Raw genomic sequence first — 20155 nt, 5'->3', positions numbered from 1 at the left:
CTCTTCTACTCCTTGGATTTTTGTAGGGTCTTCATGATAAGCAATGATCTTTTTCCAAAGATCACTTGCATTTGTGATTTCACCTACACTCAACAAAATATTAGAAGGTAGTAAGCTATGTAAAATTCTCGTTACCTCCTTGTCCGCCTCCGATTGCTCCCGTTGCTCTTCGGTCCAATGCCGAGGTCGGAGGCGTTTACCCTTCTTGTCCGTAGGAGCTTCAAATGGGTCACTCAAGACAACCCATTGGTTCCAATCCATTTGGAACCATGTCTCCAACCGCTTCCTCCAATAATTGAAGTCTTTTTTATCGTACGGAGGTGGAATTCGGATATCCCATCCGAGCGGTCCTTCGGAATCCATCTTCTTCTTTCTCTAACTTCTTGCTCTCTTGGTGGTTAGTCCGTAGAAGAGCGCCCTCGCTCTGATACCAACTGTAAGGGATCTTGTGGCCGGCTAGAAGGGGGGTTGGATAGACGGCGCCCTCAATTACTCGCTTCCTACGTATTCGTTAGTGCGCAAGCGGAAATACAAAGACTAATTACGAATACAAAAGTTAATGACAAAGAAAAGAACAAGCAAACCAATGCACGTCAATGTAACGTGGTTCGGAGATGATGCTCCTACTCCACGGCTGTACGTAAGGTGGACGATCCCGATCCTTCGGTGGATTAGCCTCCGGCAAACTCCGGCTACTCAAGCAACTCCTTGTGGGTGGAGAAACCTCACCACAACACCAACCAAGAACACTTGGACACAATAGACCTTGAGCACTTTGATGACTACTAATTAGGCTTTAACCAAGTCTAATTTCATCACCTTGGCTGGCCATTCCAAGCTCCTTCTTATAGAGCTTGGAAGAAATCAGTAAGCTGATTTGCCCGTTACCAGTCGACTGGTCCTTGAAGCAGTCGACTGGTACCAGCCCAACGGCTCTCTACCAGTCGACGCTACAGTGCATCAGTCGACTGCTACAGTAACTACTACAGCTACAGCCCCCCCCCCCCCACCAGGATTTTTCCGCGAGTACAATCTCTCATGCACTCGTACCTTCACGATTCACTTGACTCTTTTTTGCAGCCTTGACTTATTGCCTTCAAGCCTACTTCTTTTGGCTCTCGTCCCTCGGATGCATCCAAGCCCGCGGCTCGTCCACAATGTCATCCTTCGCGTATGTCTCGAAGTCGCTTCCCTTGACCCTTGTCCTTGCTGCTTTGTCCACAGTCCCTTGGATGCTCTATCCTTCACCGGACCCGAAGTCATCAAGCTGAGTCATATATGTGTATCCTGCAAACCTGCACACTCACATATACATATCAAATAACAAGGGTAAAACTAACTTAAACCCTTTGCTTAAATACTAAAATACATGATCACACGGACTATTGGGATTGCTCCAACATTATATGCATATTAATTCAATTGTTTTGTATGGACAAGTTTGAGAACCCGTTTTTAATAATTTTTTAATATAAAAATGATATGTTTTTCAAATATGCTAAAATTTATAATCGTTTGTATGATCTTATTCTTATCGTTCCTATATGTCATTTGAAAACCAAATGACTCAAGATAAATAATTGACAATTTATTTTTTTTTTTGCAAAATTAACTTGGTCATATAAACAAGGTTTCATATCCACTCTTCATAAAATGGATGTTTGGATATGTTTGATTGGGAATAAATTTTTAAAACATATTAAATATATATTTTAGTTGCTTGATAAATATACTAACTGGTTTTCTTATGTCGGATGGAGGTAGATTTAACAAGAGCACATATGATGTTTGAAATTATTTAAATTTGATTAAAATGATTTAAATTTGATTGAAATTACATTAAAATCATTATAACAACTACGATCATCTTTGTTATAATAGTTTTTGATCAGGTTAAAATACTTTAGATCAAGTTTGAATAATTTTAATTAAGTTCATAAAAATATTTAAATATGATAATATTACTTCATAGTAGCTGTAACAATGTTGAAATAAGGATATTTTTATGATGATAAATTTATTGAGATGTTTTTTTTGACAAAATGATAAAAGGGCACTCTTTGATTTTTTAAATATAATTAACTAAATAATTTGATAAATCCCTGTTAAAACTGTGTATAAATATCGCCATCCCTGTCCACTTCCACTCAGTCCCCTCTTCTCTTCTCTTACTGCTTCTGCTCTCTCACTATCTTCATTGCTTCCTTCCATGGAAATCTACCCGGACGAGAAGTGGATCCCCTCCAACAAGGAGCAGAGCAGCAGGAGCAGGAGCAGGAGGGAGCGGCTACCGGAAGAGGCTGGCCCGGACCGGCCGGCTTGCTTGAGACGCTCAACAAGCACGATCGAAGAGCGGGCAGTGGCACCGGCGCCGGTGGCCACTCCAAGGTCGTTCTCTCGGCGGTGCTCAGGCATAGTGAAGGAGCAGCGTGCCAAGTTCTACATCGTGCGCCGCTGTGTCTCCATGCTCATGTGCTGGCGAGAACGCCTTGATTAATTAATACTTTTTAAAAAAAAATTTATTTTCTGATTAATTCTAAAGAATTCTGTAATTAATCGAGTCCTTTTCTTGTACATCCATTAGCAATTGAATCAAAGGAGTTGCCTTCCTTTGTTTTTAAATCAGAAAAAAAATGATCGACTAGTTCGGCGAGTAGTTCTACTCGAGTTTCTATATTTTGTATAAACGAGTATAGATCCCGAAGAAGTGTTGAATTTTATTGAGTCAATTGTAAATAATTTTACCTTCCATTTTTTGCTAGATGTGGTACCCACGACTCTAACCCTCCCATCTATATATTCTTTTATGAAATTTAATTTGTGTCATTGTCTAGGGTTAGCGCCCCGACTATATATTTTCAGTTGTGTACCTATATTTACCTCCCTCCATATCCGTGGGACCGACTCTAGGGGAGCCGTTGATATGACGGTTCCACATTTTTTTTTATGAAATTTAATTTGTATCTTCGGGACGGTCTAGTAGTGGCTAGTGCAAGTCATATTCCAAGAACTAGTAGTCATCCGTGAGATACATTATCCGTGAATTATTCTATAATTAGAAATATTCAAATAAAGAATTTTTAAATTGATTTTTTTCAAAATAATATTATCCTCAAATTTTTAGAATGTTAGGAAATCAACCCCCTTTGGCATTAGTGATTACGATCGACATGCTCAACCTCGACAATGAACTATCCCGGGACAGTGGTGGAAGGTAGCAAGGGTATCGGACTCATCGTCCAAAACTTCATATCGGAGTCTATTTCATGTTCAAAGATATCTAGATTAGTCAAATTTCTCTCCTCCTAACCACGTTGTTAATTGCTAAGATTGTTTTCTTTACAAGCCCACCTTCATATTCAAATTCATATTCCCCTGTTGAAGGTCACATGCTTGTCACATGAAAGATTCTGAGGTAAAGATTTCAGGGAAGGAGTAGGGTTGCCAATTAGGCACCACATGACTGCCCTAATTAACTTCCAAATCTCAGAACACCCAAACCAAAATAAACAGATTCCAAAGCCTTGATGAAGCTCATGCTATCACGTGATGAGATTTTGCCAATTATTTTAATTAATTCTTCCATTAAATTTAATTCAAAAAAATTATATCACAAGGTTATTTTTTAAGTTTACTTGCTGAAATTTTTGGATATGTATTCATTTTTCATATTTATAGTTCTTGTTTATTTGTTTTTCATATTCTTGTTAAACAACATTTGATAATGATGATGACGATGAAACAACATTGGGCCATCGTTAAAAGAAGGCTTATAATAATTGTTGGTGGAAAAATTGGCCGATTTTGTTTTTGTTAGGAAACTTATTGTTATAGGATTTTGTTTCTTCAAATATACTCTTGTTAGGGAACTGCTATCATCAAGGAACTCTGTAAATTCTTCAATAAATTAAAGAACGAATCCAAGACACATATACTTGCTTTTTTAAGAAATTATTTACTCCCACCATGGTGATGTATTAAGACTAAGCAAATGTTCCTCCAGAATATAATGGATTCCGTAATAATGTTGTTTCTGAAGTGCATGTTTGAAAACAACCTCAAATATCTTGGATTTATTCAAGTTTGACAATTGAATGTTTGTATATTGTCATTGTAGTATAACAAAATACGAATAACTTTTTGAAAGTAAGTAATTTTGAGATGAAAGATTTTTGTTAGGAAGATGATGAATTGTTTGTGTAGAATGGAATTTTATAGTGTTCAAAATATTATTTATAAAAGGACATCTTTTGGATTATAATCTTTCATTCAAACATCAAAAGACACTAATAAATAAAAGGATACAATTGGACAGACACAATTGTTTAAGTTCCTTATTTTTTCCATTCTTTTTTATTTTATGGAAATCACCAACATTCCTTCACCATTTCCACAAAAATGAATTTTTAAAAACTTTTAAATATCAAGCGATAAGCCTTATACTTACACAGACTTTTCTTATCTTCGATATTCATATTTGTGACATGCCAATCAGATTGACCTTGTGACTTACTACTCTAATTTTTTATGAATATTTATGTTAGAACACTTTGGGAGCTAAGGAGGGTGATTAACTCTAATCACTTCATCAATGATGATTTACAGCGGAAACTTGAAGCAATATTAACAAGCTTGATTTTATTTGGTATCCACTGCCTTGAATTGACTAATCCAAGGGTCCACTCTCTTCACTTACAAATGCACTATGAAAACTTCTTTCCCGAAGGCGGAGAAGCATCATACAAACAAATATGAGAAATGCAATAAAAAGCGCAAAGCAAATACTAATGAAATCGAAATACGATCTAAAACAGTGAAATCTTACTTAGTTTGCTCTCTTGTTGCTTTGGATTGCCTCTTAGTGATGTAAAATGTAGTAGCACTTTCTCCTCCAATCTCCTAAGAACCAGTAAATATATGTGTGCGAGAATTACTTCAAACTATTCACGAAAACCCCTTTCTAGGGTTCTTCAACACCTCCCAATCGATTCAGCTTTTTTCTAATTGATTGACACGTCATCCGACCTTTCGCACACCAGTAGAACAACTCCTTTTTTGAATCCTAATCAATTGGTGAGCCATCCCAATCGATTCCACAACCCTTTGTTCTCTCATGAAAATGCCTTAATCGATTAGCCCAATCGATTCTTCCTCCTCGTGATAAAACACTGCCTAATTGATTAGCAGTGGTTGAATCGATTCAACTTTATTTTTACGAATTCCTCTGCACAAAACTCCTAGCCCTAATTGATTGGTCAAATCAATTAGGCTCGACCTAATTGATTGACCAATCGATTCTAACCCTTTCCATGTTCTTGCAAGAACCTCCTAATCGATAAATTTAGAGCCAATCGGTTGCCCCAATCGATTGCACAACCCTAACTTATTTAATCCAAGTTTAGAGTTCCCTTGCTCAACATCCGATTAATCGTGACCTATTAGGACTTCCTCACCAAGTGTCCGGTCAACGTTTGACCCACTTGGACTTTCCATTTCTTGTCAATTTTTTATTGGACTTCCAATCACCAAGTACGGTCCTCCTTGACCTACTTAGGATTTTCTCTTGCCTAATCGCATTTAGAACTTTCTTCTTGCTAATGTACAATCCTCCCAAACCCACTTGGACTTTCCTTTGCTAACGTATGGTCTTCCTTAACCCACTTAAACTTTCCTTTACCTAACTACAGTTAGGACTTTCTTTTGCTAATGTGTGATCCTCCTTGATCTACTTAGACTTTCCTTTGTCTAACCATAGTTAGGACTTCTCTTTGCCAATGTACGGTCCTCTTTGACCCACTTGGACTTTCTTTTGCCTAACTGCAGTTAGAACTTTACCTTTCCTAACCCTCGAGTTAGGAATTTGCCAGTCAAGTATCCGGTCCTTCACGACCTACTTGACTTTTCTCTCATATCGTCAAGTATCCGGTTAACCTTAACCTACTTGACCTAATTCAGATATTTTCCAAACATATTATCTAAACATCGAAACTCAAACTTGAATTCTCTCGAGCTTAGTTAAACTAATCAACTTTGACCCAAAGATGATTGCACCAATAATCTCCCAACAATTTCTCCCTTTTTGATGTTTGATAATATGTTTAAGTTAGACTAACACATATTATCCCAATTCCCATGCCAAATGCATGAATGTGAGTTTTTAACTTAAATCCCATATTTTCTCCTCTTTTGACACACATCAAAAACTCTTCACCTTAATAGTCAATTTTGTCAAAGGAACTCAATGAAAGTCTCATACATTTCATTATATCCTATGCTCAACCTTGAACATTACTACATCACAATGAAGATTTTAAATCTTCCATTGTTTCTAATGCTCATCCTTGAGCATTCATAACAATGAAAGTTCCCTATCTTTCATTGTTTCTTTATCCTTATATATATATAAAAAATCATGCTTTTAAGGAAGACCTCCCCTTCAAAACATGCACTAAATTTCTATCATTGTACCAATAATGATTTAGAGTTTCTAAACCTTTAGGAAATCCAAAATTGAAGTTTTGAAGTTTAAAATTCAACTTAAAACTAAACCCTCTCCTAAACTTCCAATTAGTCCTCTTTAACCATTTCTTTCTTATTTTCATCAAGAAAATTTAATCTTAAATACTTATCAACATATTTTATAGGGTTAGGGATGGTTAACTTGACTTAATGGACTGCAATCAGACCACTTAAACCAAAAACACCTTTCTAATTGATTGTTTTTACCTACCAATCGATTCTGACATGTCTTAATTAATTGAAGTTGGGTTTCAATCGATTACTACCATCTTAATCGATTAGTTGATCAATCCAGAGGACTTCTTCTCATCAAAATCCCACTATCAATTGACCACCCAATTGATTAACATGCCCCAATCGATCACCTAATCAATTGGAGTTTTTGATTTTTTGAATTCAATTTCATATCCAATTTCAGAAACTTATAAATAATTCTACGATTATAAAAAAATCATGAAATTTTTTGTGGACATTACTTATGTCATATACTATTAGGAAAAAATAGTTATTTATGAAAATAATTCTCATTTTCAAAGATTGATATACAATTAGAAACCATTGAAAAATTTTAATATTTCACTCTACTTTATATCCAACTAATCAATAGTGATTCCTATAAAAAAATAAACTTCACCAAAGTTTTTCAAAATAATTTTGAAATGATTTTCAAAATAAATTTCCAACTATGTTCTTTGAGCTAAATGCATATGACTTGTACACTTGCTTTCCCAATGATTGAATTTCACATAATCATTTCTTTTGATGAAACTAAAACTCAAAAGGATGTACTAAATCAACATCTAGAGTTTTATTCATCTTCCTAATATCTTACTTATATCTAATGTGTCTTAAAAATACATACAAGTCAAACCTATGGTATTGTGAGATGTAAAATGGGTTTTTCCTAAAACTAAGGGATTATGCATTTTTAACTAGGTATTTAAACTTCGACCATCCAACCTAAGATGTCAATTGATGTCATTGTTCTTAATTTTAAGAAATTAAAACAATGCATGACATAACATATAACATTTTTCATAACAAATATGAATGTAAAATATGATGTCATGGCATATGATAGGGCACACAAAACATGATAATTTTATCATAAATAAAATACATAGATTCTCTATTTAAGTATCACTTAACTAATCATTAAATTACAAATAAGCCTAAGTTGCCCTTATCTCCCTAAAAAAAGGTCAAAAATCCTAACTTAGCATTTCTTTAACATTTAACTAAATTATGTCAATTTAATCATTAATTCCTCAAAAATATATGCACACTTTTACTCTTCAAAAGTAAATATCTTCATTTTCAAGGTGTAACATTACCTTGAAAATACCCCAAAGTGCCAACTTTGTCACGGTTGGGTTAAACATCCTTCCATTTAGAGTTAACACACTCTAAATCCATCTAGGGTGTAGAGAAGATACTCTTAAGAATTCAAAATCTATTAGTACTTCTTAGATGTTCTAGGTATTCACTAGAGATAACTTCCCTTGATACCTTCCTAATGATCTTCCTAGACTTCTTTGAAGTCTTAGTCACCTCTAGGTCAACTCCACGAATAACCTTCCTTGTGACTTTCATAATAATTTTCTTAGACTTCTTAGAAGCCTTACCCATATTGATCTTCTCAAGGTTAACTTGAGGGATAACTTCCCTTGTAACCATGGCTTGACTCTTAGATCTAGGGTTAGTTCTACAACCCTATGAAACTCTATGGTATGAAGACACATTCTTTTTGGCTTTTAATTTGTATCCTAAACCTCTCTTGTCATTGAATGACTCTTGTTCTTATAAACCTAGATTTTGGTTCTTAGGCCCTTGAATCGATGTTCAGAGGAAAAGGTTATTAGTGGATTATCTATCGAAAGCAATCAACAATCACGAGCCTTAGACTAGTAGTACATGTTGTAAACCAAGTAAAAGAAAAGGTGTTAATATTGTGCTTGTCTTTATTTCCACGATATATTTTTCAAAAATCATAAAAAATTAACACTCATTATTCACCCCTCTTTAACATTTTTCTCGATCCTACCCAATATCGTACTCTACATGTGAAAATGTTGATACAACATTCACAAAATTATTAAAATAAATATATATAAAAATATGGCTATAATGTTGGAGCCCAACGGGAATGTTGATATATAACATTACCATTCATCTCCCTCGACCTCTATACCTTAACCACAATGCTCCTCTTGCCCAATGCTCTTCTGAGTAAGGAGATCACATCAAAAATTTTGTCCCTGAAGTTGTCAGAGTTCATTTCTAGCTTCATCGGAGACCTCGAGATTCCATTCACCATAGCCTTTTGTACTCCCAGAGCTACCGCATCTCCTCCATGTTGTAGGGGTTTGAGAGTGACTTCTCTATGACAATGACCAGGCCGACAATGGTAGCCTCCATGGCAGCCCACGTGACATCATGCACGAGGGCATCGTTGTTGGAAATTATACTTTATTTTTATTAATAGCGATAAAAGTGTTGATAGAATATTATAAGATGAGGTGATAATTCTTGATAAGGATGAGAGCTCGTGATAGGATAGAGATAGAATACGAGGTGACAATTCTTGATAAGGATAAGAGTTCGAGATAGAATATGATGAGATGACAAAAATAAAAGGGTCTAGATTCATTATATTTGAGATTAGTAGTTATCCTATAAGCCTATAAATATGTAACTTTTCGAATGAATGAAAGCACGTTGAGTTCTTATTTTTCATTCTCCTCTTCCATGTAGAGTATGGTTCGTCGGAACGGACGTGGAATGGCCTGAACGGGTGTTCCTGCATGGGAACGCCTCACACCGTTCCAAAGTTCTGACAAATAACGTGACTTGCTCTGGAACGCCGTTCTTAGACGATATAACAGTAAAAATAGGACCGGAAAGGCTGGAACGGTTGGAACAGTGTACTGGACAGCCGCTTGCGACTAGTTGTCTGCAAGAAAAGTGGCACGAGGTCGGATAGTGGCGGAATAGCACTCCGCTCGCGGCCACTTTTCCGACGGTGACTCATGGTGGCATGCTATTGGCGAGCAGAGCAACGCCAAATCGGATGGGGCATGGGACGGCAAGCACTATGCGTGGCTACGATGCGAAGACAAAGGGTCATTTTAATCGAGACTTAGGTTTTATTAAAACTATATAAAATCCACTCCTAATTTAATTAAATAAATCTAATCAAACCTAATAAAATTATCTTCCAAACGTATTCTTTAAAATTTATTTAAATGTAAAAAAATTCATAATAAATCATATATATATATATATATATATTAATATTTATTATTTTAATTAATATATTATATTAATTAATTTAATAATAATAATTATTATTATTATATATATATATATATATATATATATATATATATATATATATATATATATATATATTGTGTGTGTGTGTGTGAAATGATATTAGAATTGGAACGGTAGAGTCCGCGACAGCTGCCGCAACTGTTATTGCGAACCATGATGTAGAGTGTATTTTTCTCTCATAATTCCTTTATTTTTCTCCCATAACTTTTTTTACCCAACAAAGTGGTATCAGAGAGCTATAGCTAATAGAGGTTGGCTCCCTTCCAAGTTCCAATCCTCAAGGCGAATAATTATGATAATTGAAGTATTAAGATGAAGACGCTTTTTAGAGCTCATGATGTTGGGGAGGTTATAGAAAAAGACTACATTGAGCCGCGTGATGACTCGACGCTATCACTGACTAAAAATACAGTCTGAGAGATTTAAGAAAGAGAGACAAGAAGACCATCTTCCTTATTTATCAAGCTTTAGATGAGGATGGCTTTGAGAAAATCTCGAGTGTTACTTCGACCAACAAGCATGGGAAAAGCGCCAAGTCTCATATCAAGGAGAAGAAAAAGTAAAAAGGTACGACTTCAGACATTAAGAAGTCAATTTGATGCTCTTTGTATGAAAGAATGTGAGTTGGTATCTGATTATTTTTCTAGAGTCTCTATTATTTCCAATCAACTAAAAATAAATGGTGAGAAGTTAGAAGAAGTAAATATTATTGAGAAAAGTCTTTAATTATTGGATTCAAAATTTGATAGTATTACTATAGGATCAAAAAGGGATTTTGATATCTCCACTTTGAGTCTAAGCCCTCATGGTTTTGCTCTTGGGCTCTACCCAAAAGACCTCATACTAATGAAAATATCTTTTTCTTATAAACCCATGATCTTTCCCATTCATTTTTAATGTGAGACTATGTTTGTAACCTTGCAACCCCAACAATCCCCCCTCAAACAAAGGACCACAAGGTCCCCCTTAAAAATCGAGTCACTCTTGACCTGCTCAAGGTCTCCCCTCAAGCATTAAGTCACTGGTCTGCTTAGGGCATCCCCTACTTCGTTCAAGGTTTTACCCACATGGTTCGATCTTGGATCATGGCTCTGGCTCGTGCTTTTTTCGACGGTTAGTCCGGTGAAGAGCGACCTTGCTCTAATACCAATTGTAGGATCGAAAAGAAATTTTGATATCTCCACAATGATATGATATTGTCCACTTTAAGCCTAAGACCTTATGATTTTGCTCTTAGACTCTACCTAAAATGACTCATATCAATAGAGATATCTTTTTCTTATAAACCCATGATCTTTTCCATGTATTTTTAATGTGAGACTATATTTATAACCTTGCAACCCCAACAATTACAACCATCATCGAAGGGACCAAGGATCTACAAGCCATGACAATAGAGCAACTCCTAGGTTCATTACAATCCTATGAAGAAAAGAAGAAGATAAATGAAAAAAATTATTCAATAACTCTTTAAGACGACCCTTCAACCAACAAAGACAGATGAAAGCTTCAGTAATAATAGAAGTCAACGTAGAAGAAGTTGTGGATATGAACGCGACCATCCTAATGAGCAAGGATAGGTTTCCAACAATAACAATGAAAGAGGAGAACATTCAACAAGAGAACGTGAAAGAGGGTACACAAACTCGAGGTATGATAAATCTCAAATTAAGTGCTACAATTGTGATAAATTTGGGTATTATGCTAAAGAATGTAGATCGCCCAAGAAGAAAGTATATGAAAGAGCAAACTATATAGAAGAAAGAAAAGAAGAAGACAACACCCTATTGCTAGCATATAAAGATAATGAAAAAGGCGAAGATATAATGTGGTATCTCGACACTAGTGCAAGTAATCATATGTGTGGAAAAAGAAATATATTTGTAGAGCTTGATGAATCAGTTGGTGGTAATATATCCTTCGGAGATGAATCAAAGATCAAGGTGAAAGGCAAAGGTAACATTCTCATTCATTTGAAGAATGGAAAACATGACTTTATCTCGAATGCTTTCTTTGTGCCAAATATGAAGAGCAATATTTTGAGCTTAGGACAACTCTTAGAAAAAGGATATGATATTCATCTAAAAGATAATATTGTGGCAAAAAGGCGAATACACTCATCCTCAATGCCCCCGCCAACCCGTCCCAGGGCCAACACAGAGGAGATAAATCACGGGCGGCTTCTAGCCTTTGGAATAGTGACTAGCACATAAGGGAGATATTTACCTTGGCTTTGCCGAGATTCGAACCCTAGACCTCATTGTGGCAACACCTCATGCGCTAGTCACTAGACCCATCTGAGGGGACTCATCTAAAAGATAATATGCTTATTGTGAAAGATGATATTGGTTACTTAATTACTAAAATGTCTGTTAAGAAATAGAATGTTCTTGCTTAATATTTAAAATGATGTTGTTAATTGTCTCAAAGCTTGTTATAAAGATATCACTTGGCTATAGCATCTTTAATTTGGCCATCCACTACAACAAAAACATTAAAAGATAACGGTTAAAAATCGTTGTCGTAGGCCCTTTAAAACCGTTATAATTGGCAGTGTTGTTAAAAGTGGGGCTACGACAACGATTTTAAACCGTTGTCTTTGAATAAAAAGACAACAGTTTTGCAACGATTTTAAACTGTTGTCTTTGAATGAAAAGACAACATTTTAAAACCGTTGTTGTTTAGAGTATTTTTATTAACATTGCCAGTTTACAACCGTTTTTGGGGCTACGATAACGATTTTTAACCGTTGTCTTTGAGGGTGATAGACAACAACAACGGTTTTAAATTGTTGTCTTTTAAATTATTATCTTTTAATACCAATATATCATATTTCAATATAAATATATAATAAAGAATCATAATCACAAAAGAAAGAATATTTCCCATATCAATGTCATTCAAAATGTTACTTATACAAGAATTACAATCACAAAAAAAGAAACATGTCTAATATTCAAATAAAATTTATCCCAATACAAATAAACAAATAAACTTCATTTACAACTAATGAACAATAGTCAAAAGACTACAAACTTGTGATGGTGGGTCATGCCATGTAGGATTGCAAGTAATTATTGTCAACCCAAGCCCCATCACAATCTTCAACTTGTAGAATTTCATTTGACTCCTCTTTCTCACTTCCTAATTCTTCCATGTCAACCTTTTCCAACATTCTGGATTTTTGTGAAGCAAAGTATGTGAGCAAAGCACCAAAAATAAAAGGGAAGAATAGAATACCTGTAGAAGACGTAAAACAAGGTTGATAGCTGAAATTTGGAGAAATGTAGTTGCTACAACCACAATAACAGATTTGATAAATCATATACTCTTCAAGTACCCCCATTCATATCGGCAAATAAAACCACAACATAAAAACTTACATGTAGAGGTGGTGGTGTTTTGGCATAATAACATGTTGGGCTGCAGTACTCAAGCTCCCCCTTGGTAGGCTCATCAGACCATGGAGAACCAAATGTTTTATAAAGACTATCTATCAAGCTCAAGCTCAGTCTACTGTTGTTAAATCAATTCCCAATGCAAGAGATGTTAGATTTGGGTCATTCATATTAATAACACTCAATAATCCAAGCATGCCAAATGGACCAGGCGGTAATTGTGACCCCTGAGTGGAATTTACATTTTGATCTCTATATGACTAGCTAACATCAGACATCTGCTGTAGTCGAAGTTGAGAAAGACTTTGTGGTTGTTGATATTACTGAATCAGTTGCTCATACCTACTCATACCAGAGGCTGGTGTAGGAGAGTTCAACGGTCTCAACCCAATACTAAGGTCTCTATTGTTTTGAATTTGTATAAAGTTGAGGGCAAAATCATTTAATCCATAACATTAATAAAGATTAAACTATCTAAAGAATTGCATAAGCCAGGGCAAGGTACCTGTGAATGATAATTATCATGAGAAGGAAAGAAATCAGAGTCATGTGAACGTAGGTCTTGAGTGTTTTCAGTGGCAAAAGGCAGCTCACCACTATGGGTTGTGGATTATGCAGTTGTTGTTGCTGAAGGCTAGATTGAAAAGTTCCTCCTAAGCTAAATCCGCCAGATCGCGTCATCTGGTTGATATCAAACTACCAAATGAATGAAGAAACATGATCAACATAGATAAGCCAATTCCAAAAGCTCACCACAGTTCAACTCATGGGTAAATGTTGCGACTGCATGGTAGAAATATTTTCATGAAGTTGTTCCTTTTGATGTAAATCCACCGAAAAATTTGAGCTACCACCTAAACAAGAATAAAAAATAATAATGCTATGACATTCTAATGTAACTTGGAAGGAGCAGTAGTCCATACAATTTACAGACACTATAGCTACAATATGATTAACATCTCTGATGCTAATAACATTCACATGACTCTAGAATCATACACCCAAAATTTGAAAGTTAATGTAGAACAACAATCTCTCCTAGTATTTATCCCATATGACAGAAAAATTGTAACACTTGAACAAACATAACCCAAGTTGGATGATGTCTCAGTTAGAGGCATCAGATCTTGTATAATATCATTTGCTCAAGCATGGGTAATATGAAGTGCACCTACAAATTTATGGTAAAGATCAAATGGAACTCATATGTCATCATATATGCAATAATATAGACAGAATGCCCAATAAATTCAGGTTATACAGTAAGAAATGTGTTTAGTATAACAAAAACATATGTTACAGCTAACTGATTAAGATTCATTGAGTGATCGGAAAAAATAACTTATGCATTACAAAATAAATAAAAAATGTAATATGAAATGATAATAACCTAGATGACTAAGAGCATAATAATATAACATAACCGTCACATAAAAAAAAAATCAAGAAATAACTAAATTTAATTAATAAAAGAAGAATTCCTAACATGGTAATTATACCATAGCCTTAGAATGTAGCAGTGTAACTAAAATTAATACCTCAATTTCATTTCTTTTAACATTTTCCAGTGAATCATCTCTATAACCTGAATGCCTTCATCAACAGATAAAAGGAGGAGATCTAATCCATAGTTGTGTTGACGATTCAATTGTGACATAACATATGCAAGAACAGTTGACTCTGCATAGAAAAAATTTGTCATTTGTGTGAGAGGAAATTTGAAAAAAAAATCCATCTTTGAACTGAGGTAATTCTAATTAACTGGAGAATGAAACTATTTACTCTTGGAACATGACAGTAAAAGTTTCAAGTAAACTCCTGTAGAAGCATTGTCTTAATAGAGAAGCTTCACCTTGTATATACAAACACATTTTTTGTTAAAAGGGAAAAGAATAAATATGACTTGACATTTGATACTTGTAAGAACTTGCCATTCACCTTTTCCTTCCGAATAAATGGAAATCAATGTTCTTATATATATATATATATATAAACACCCAACCAATCAAGCTAGAGAGTATTCTTCAACAATCTTGTGACATAATAGACTAGTACACATTTTTTTCTTAGGAAATAATAGCATGCCATGATGTAACCACTAGTGATAGAAAGTAATGACTACGTTGATTTCTAAGACCTCAACAGGAAGGTCAAGATACTTATTAAATCCTAACATGGGTTATCAACAGCCAAATAGAAATGAAGACTCATTCATAAATGCTACTTACAGTTCTCTGGGGATCAATGTTTGCAATCCTGAGAGCATGCTCAATGGCTTCAATGGATGGTTTACACAATATTCAATATCCTTGCCTGTCTGTTCAAGCCTTCATAACCAAGAGGTTCGACATATTTAAAAATGAAATACTAAAATTTTGAAGTGTAACTAAGTGACCACTGGTTAAGATTAGAGAGTGACAAATTACTTTAAAAACAACAGTTAAGCTAAGTAGATATTCTTTTAGGGCTCACCAAATCGAGAGCCTGACATCAAGATTTGCAAATGCTTTCTCAATTGCTTCTCTTACAACACCAAAGTTATTGCTGGTCAGTAGCAACCCACCTTGCATTGCTGTGACACATTCTTTGTATAATTCCTCCCTGTATTCGTTAAGGATTAACTGTCAATGCTTTCTGATTTAAATCTACTGAGGAGTAGTTCAAAATATATATATATATAAAATACCAAATCTCTAATACTCTGTTGAAGGAGTAACATAAAATGGATCAGTTTGTTACTTGAAATGAAGTAATTCTATACTAAAATTCTTGGATGCCGGAGATGTTAGTTAGAGCCCTAGAGCCAATCATTTAATGATTGTATGGACTCATTGTATCATATTCTTGTATATTAATAAAGGTATTTATTTGGTTATTATACTTATTTGTATTAGTGCCAAATAAACTAAGTATAATAGCGTCCTTGAGTAGAAGGTTCATACCTATATCAATCGATTAGTTGAATCGATAGTGAGATGATATAGGGAACACTACTCTAAATTATTCCTAGTTGAGTATTAACATTTAGGGACAATGTTAATGCAATAAGACTAGCATGTAGGTCAGCTCGATGACTTGATCTCACAAGTCATGGATATAGAGATATCAAGCTGACACATGGGTATACATTGGAGAATGTATACTGAATGACCCACCATGAGAAAGTATCATGGATCGTTATATGAGTGTCATATACTTTCTCATGTGACTATTAGTATGACTATTAGTCCTTAGACCTGAAGTCACCATGGATCCCTACATAAGGAGTTATGTACTTTGGTTTCGTCAAACGCCACCCGTAACAGGGTGGACTATAAAGGCGATTACTGGGTATGTAACAAATTATGCAGAGGGATGTGAGTGATGTAGATGGGATCTATCCCTCCCATATGACGGGAGCGACATCAATATTCTTGATAGAGTTAGACCACGAAGTGCATGGCCATGCCCAAGTGAGTCAACATGAGATATTGAGCTCATTTGATTGAGTGAGTCTACTTGGAGTTCAAGATTTAGATTGATTAGAGGATGACATGGTCTATGCCTCACATTGATCAATCTAGATGTCTAGGATAGAAGGACAATGTTACATATTGTGAGGAGTCACAATTAGTAGTCACAAGGTGATGTCGGATCTCGACATTCTTGTAACTTGGGTAGTAATGATGTGTTGCTAGATACCGCTCATTACTTATGCTCCTAAATGAGTTTAGGGTATTGCCAACGTTACAAGAACCTATAGGGTCACACACTTAGGACAATTAGATGGAGATTAGGTTCATATGATGAACCAAGAGGATTAGATTCATTTGATGAATCAAATTGGATTAAGAGTAATCCTAATTGGGCTAACTTGAGTTCGACTCAAGTTGATTCATGTGTTCGATGAGTCTAATTTAGATTTTGACTCATTGAATCAATTTAATTAAATGAATTAGATTCATTATATTAAGTTGGCTTGAATCAAATGGTTAGATTAGATCAACCATGGAAGAGATTGGGTCAAGTTTGACTTGACTTAAGAAGGAAGACCAAAGGTTAATTTTGACTTGACCTTTTGCCACCTCATTGGTGAGTTGGCATTAGGTGGACCAATGATGATACTCCACATCATCATGGGTGCCACCTCATGGAAGTTACAAAGCCATTCTCTTTAATGGGTTCATATTAATTGCAATTAATGCAATTAATTTGGGAGTTTTCACCATTGAGAGTGGCCGACCACTTTGGGTTGTAATGTGAATTCATTTTTTCATTCAAGTGGTGTATCTTCTTCTTCTTCCTCTTGAAGCTCTTCCTCTCCCTCTCCTCCTTGCTTGGCCGAATCTCACCAAGGTGCTAGCACACCTTTGTGTGAGGTTTTCTCCACCTACGTGTCCGTGTGGATACTTCTAGAGGACCAACGCTTGACGGTCTAGAGATCCGGCAACTCTTTGGACGAGCGGGAACGCGAAAGGGCACACTTCAAGGTATATTCTTAACACATAGATCTAGGAGTAGATCTAGATATTTTGAAACTCGTACTCGCAATTTTCGTTCGGTTTTTCCTTGCACGGATCTACGGCTTTGGGTGATTCGGGGTTTCCGCGACGCGAAAAGCGGTTTTCGCGGCCCGAAAAACCCAACAGTGGTATCAGAGCCACGTGCAAGGCTTGTACGAGTTTAATTTTTGGTTTTATGAAAACTAAAGTTTCTGTAAAATTATGATTTTTATAGTTTTTATGAGTAATTTTTCCGTAGAAGCGAAGCACAAGTGTCTCGGCACTTGTAGGCTTCGGCTACCGGAAAGATTTTTCCAAAACGGCTTCGTTTTGCCCCAAATACGATGATTAGATCGTGGGTAGGGGTACTGCCCCTAACCCCGCAAGGGGATTTGCTCCGCGATTGCACCCGAAATCGCTAAAAACGAACCTACCGGGAAGATTTTTCCGATACGGCAATGTCTCGACCCAAATCGTTTTGGGACAGCAAGTTTGGGCGCTGTTGGATCGCAAAGGAACCCTCGCGATGGTTAGATCGCGAGTAGGGGCACTGCCCCTGGCCCCGCAAGGGGGATCCGTTCCGCGATTGCGTCCGAAACCGCTAAACGGGACCGCCGGGAAATTTTACTTGTAAAATTGTAAAAATTATTTTTAAAATTATAGGAAATTATGAAAATATATAATTTTGAATTATATATTAATTTTGTGATAGTCATGGCCCAAAAACCCAATATGATTGGATTGTGTTGTAATTCATAATACGGCCTGCGTGCCGTTATGTGTTTGCGCGTGTTGTATGTTTTTATTTTTCCGCGACCTGCGCGTCGTGCCTTTCTCTTATATTCTTGTTGTAAATTAGATTTAGACTCGAATGTAACTCGAGTTTCAAATTGTAATGTACAAATTGGAGCGGTGGAGGGTCCACACGAGACGGAGTTCCGAGGCGGGCACGAGCAACACAAGGTGGTCAAAGGGAGGAGCTTGGAGAAGCTGTTGACCCTAGGTTGACCATTCGATCTGCTCATTGGCTTGAGAAGATCGTAGTAGGGCCATGACTAAATCACAAATAGATTAATTAGTTAATTGCTTATGTATATGATGCATGTTTAATAAGTAATTAATTAATTAGTGCCTTACGATTAGATTAGATCTAAGTCGTGCACATGATGCACCCTTGCGATTAGATTACATCTAAGTCGTGCACAAGATGCATCCTTTTCGATTAGATTAGATCTCGATCGAACCAACTCTAAATGCCTAACCGTGCCGTGATACCTATCACTACCTCGATCACATGTATTGTTGAATCTGCCAAAGCATAGCAATACATATTATCTTGGTAGGGTACGGAGGGACAATCTTGGTCCCGCCTATCAACGCATGGGTGAATACAAACTCAATTAGATTGAGTATTCCTAGTTACTCGGTTAGACCGAGTCAACTATAGGCATTCTTCCAATAGTTGGAAAGGTAGAACAAAATCACGTTTATATTAACTCTCGGGCGTATTAGCCAAAGCTAACTCGAGTTTTAATATAAATATGGATCTTGATCCTATAAACAAGAGTTGCATAGAGATGTAATTGGTAATCGTTACCTACCGATCATACTAAGCTTTGGGCGTATTAGCCAAAGCTAACTCAAGGGTTAGTATGATATGGATCTTGTCCCACATGAATTATAGTATTCAGTGGGAGCATCATTTAGTTAAAGGCCTAATTAAATAATTTTTAAAAGAATATGATATTTATTTCTGCAAATTTTCTGTTGTAGATAACCATGACGTCGAACACGAATTCCTTCTCCCTGCGATCTGTCCTTGAGAAGGACAAGCTCAACAGAGCGAATTTCCTGGACTGGTATAGGAACTTGAGAATAGTTCTCACCCAGGAACGTAAACTGTACGTTCTGGAGTAGCTCATTCCGGAGGCTCCTCCTGCCAATGCCCCGCGAGCAGACAAAGATTCTTACAAGAAGCATCAAGACAACGCATTATATGTGTCCTGTCTAATGCTCGCGACCATGAACTCTGAGCTTCAGAAGCAACACGAGTTGATGGGCGCTTACGATATGGTTGAGCATCTTCGCCAACTATATCAAGGACAAGCGAGACATGAGAGATTTGAGATCTCTAAGGCTCTGTTTCAGTGCAAGATGTCAGACGGGGCTCCTGTAGGTCCTTATGTACTCAAGATGATTGGGTACATAGAGAACCTACAAAGACTGGGGTTCCCACTTGGCCAAGAGCTGGCCACTGACTTGATCTTGCAGTCCTTGCCGGATAGCTATAGTCAATTCGTTCTCAACTATAACATGAACGAGATTGACAAGCCACTGCCCGAGCTACTTAGTATGTTACGAACTGCTGAGATTAACCTTAAGAAGGTTAAGCCCATTCTGATGGTCCAGAAGCACAAGGGC

The 20155-nt window shown here is 36.2% G+C and overlaps 1 long non-coding RNA gene across 1 annotated transcript; it reads right to left on the bottom strand.

The window, feature by feature from the left end:
- Positions 1-13006: 13006 nt before the first annotated feature.
- Positions 13007-13579, bottom strand: LOC121987733. Its single transcript, XR_006113711.1, has 2 exons — positions 13239-13579; positions 13007-13148 (listed from the first exon to the last, which is right to left on the bottom strand). It is a non-coding gene; the product is annotated as an uncharacterized LOC121987733 (long non-coding RNA).
- Between the last annotated feature and the right edge of the window lie 6576 nt (positions 13580-20155).

The sequence above is a fragment of the Zingiber officinale genome, chromosome 5B (assembly GCF_018446385.1).
Source record: "Zingiber officinale cultivar Zhangliang chromosome 5B, Zo_v1.1, whole genome shotgun sequence".
Taxonomy (NCBI): Eukaryota; Viridiplantae; Streptophyta; class Magnoliopsida; order Zingiberales; family Zingiberaceae; genus Zingiber; species Zingiber officinale.
Note: the sequence above shows the minus strand (reverse complement) of the source record. Positions and strands in the feature narration are given on the sequence as shown.